The following is a 2454-nucleotide window of genomic DNA, read 5'->3' on the forward strand; positions in this document are numbered from 1 at the left end:
CATGGTGGCATTGACTAGAGGAATCTGTCCTCTGGTTGCAACCAGGAGGAGTTGCTGAAATTAGCTAGACCACATGCGAATGCTGACCAAGCGCTAAAGGCATAATCTCAGACTCAAAGAATGCAAGCAACTGTGTTTAAACATACGAAAGTTGCCCGTTGCACGTGCAGTCCTAGAAAGGACCCTGCCTCCTCTTTAAGGAGGGATGTACCAACAAAAGGAATCGAATTCTGAAGAGGGATACCCCTGCCAGCTCCCCTGGTCCTCTGCCTCATGATAGTGACTGTGGCATAATCATTACCATCTGGAGTGAGGGTGTCTCTCTTGATGGCCTAGTCAACAATTGGAATTCTGGGTAGGATGCTTTAGTGAGGGGTACAAAGGAACTGATGTCCCTTGGAGAAGTCTGTTCTCACTCCTTGTCCACCTTGCTCTGCTCGGGCGCCAGCTGTCCAAAGTTTTCAAATTCTATAACTCAATTTCATGTAAACCAACTTGCCTCCTACCCTGCCTTTCTGTGCCCAGTCTGAGGCTCAGATCATGGAAGCTCCATACCAACCTTGGGTTGCTTAAGCAACTTAAAAGTCTCAAGCCTGGTGTTCACTTCGGCAGCACATATATTAAAATTGGGATGATACAGAGAAGATTAGCATGACCCCTGCACAAGGATGACACACAAATTCGTGAAGCATTCCATATTTTAAAAATAAGAAGTCTCAAGCCTGCAAGTCTAGTGTACAGCTCAGGCTATGATGAGTGAGCAATGATCTCAACAACTGGTGTCTATGATGTATTATAAAATGTTCTTATGAGTCCCCTGGATGGGTTATCCCAGAACTACCATGGCAACAGTTGCTATCTTCTGAGTATCCTCACAGTAGGTCTTCTCCTACCATCTTTTCTATTATCTTCATTTTTTTTATTTTTGAGGCATATTCTCACTATGCAGTCCACACTGGCCTCGAACTCATCATGTTGTGGAAGCTAGCCATAAGCGTCCTAACTTTGTGTGGTGGGTTTTCCAAGGTCTCAGGAGCCAAAGTCAGGCATTCAGGTTTGCACAACAAGTACCTTTACCTACCGAGACATCTAACAGGCCTCATTCATGTGGTCTAAATTATAGAGCTGGATAACGAAGCTATTTTAGCTTCCAACAGTGTGTTTACAAGGACTGTGTGTGCCCCTGGATCTTGTTAATATGGACGCTCTATGTTCTGCTTGTCAGTAAGGGGAGTAGACCATGGCACAGGGACCTGTGTGCTAGCATCCCTGTTGGTGTGGTCAGCGTGGTGCAACAGGACAGCCTGGCCATGGCCAAGGGAGTGAGGTAGAAAGATAAATCAGGGAGAGTCATGGATGTGATGTCAAGGCATGTTTGCCTCTAACTACCTGTAAGAAGTGAGGTAGACCTTCTACTTCTCTAGTTCACGTCATCTCATACTCGGGTCCCACGGCAGTTCTTCCCGGTTACACAATCATCCCAAGTGCACAAAACTAAGACATGATGCGGGCACTCTGTTCCACAGAGCACTGGCAAGTCAAGATTCATGCCCAGACCCACCCATGCCAGACTCCTTTACAGTTAGCCTTCCATCTCCCCCATCCCCCTTGGGGATGCTTCCACAGGGGCTGAGCACAGCAGGGGTGCCCGGTGGTTTTGATTTTTTTCCCACTTGTTTATTGGGAGGAGGGATCTTACACAAGCTATGGCCTCACGGAGGTCAGGGGACAACTTGTAGGAGGCAGTTCTTTCCTTCAACCGTGTGGGTTCTGGGGACCATACTCGATTCTTCAGTCTTGGTGGCAAGCACTCATACCGCCTAAGTTAGCTTGCTGGCCCCAGTCAGTAGTTTGAAACACAGTAAAAAAAGTCTGAGGAATGAGAGACAAATGAACATTTCAGTTAGAAATTAGTTTCAGCTGGAGTCAAGGCAAGCACGGTAGGCTTGGACAGAGGTCAGAGGTGCAGGATTTTAGGCCTTCGAAGGCTAACAATGAAAACGAGCTTGTGTAGGCCATGAAAATAAACTGTTAATTGACTGCTGAAGAATTTGAGTCCAGAGTCACATCAGGGACTTATGTCAGTGCTAAGTCACTAGGTTCAGGGGGTTCTTGTTCCCAGCTCAAAAGCTTTGCTACCTGCAGCTCTGCCTCTAACCTAAGTAGCATTCCAGAGGAACAGCCCTGGAATCCAACCCATCATGCGGAAGGAATGGAGGGTTTAGTTGTTCTCTGACTCAACAGCCTCTTGTAGAATCCTCTGACTCCAGGTCTACCTTATTCGTCCTGGCTTTTAGGCTGCTGTAGATTCTTCTTCCCACTTCTACTTTGTTCCTAAGTGGGGAAAATGACTGGGTGCAGACATTCCAAAGTGCTTTCAGCATGATATTTAAATATGCTAAACCAACTCACGCTAATGGGTCCAAATCTCCCCAGAAGATCTCCTCTTTCCCT

At 46.7% G+C, this 2454-nt stretch overlaps 1 non-coding gene across 1 annotated transcript; it reads left to right on the top strand.

Annotated features, from left to right (window-relative positions):
• The first annotated feature begins 596 nt into the window (after positions 1-596).
• LOC126501892 (U6 spliceosomal RNA) lies at positions 597-703 on the top strand. Its single transcript, XR_007591824.1, has one exon. It is a non-coding gene; the product is annotated as a U6 spliceosomal RNA (small nuclear RNA).
• Positions 704-2454: the final 1751 nt, after the last annotated feature.

The sequence above is a fragment of the Alexandromys fortis genome, unplaced genomic scaffold, assembly GCF_014885135.2.
Source record: "Alexandromys fortis isolate MF-2015 unplaced genomic scaffold, M_Fortis_MF-2015_v1.1 scaffold_5, whole genome shotgun sequence".
NCBI classification, from domain to species: domain Eukaryota; kingdom Metazoa; phylum Chordata; class Mammalia; order Rodentia; family Cricetidae; genus Alexandromys; species Alexandromys fortis.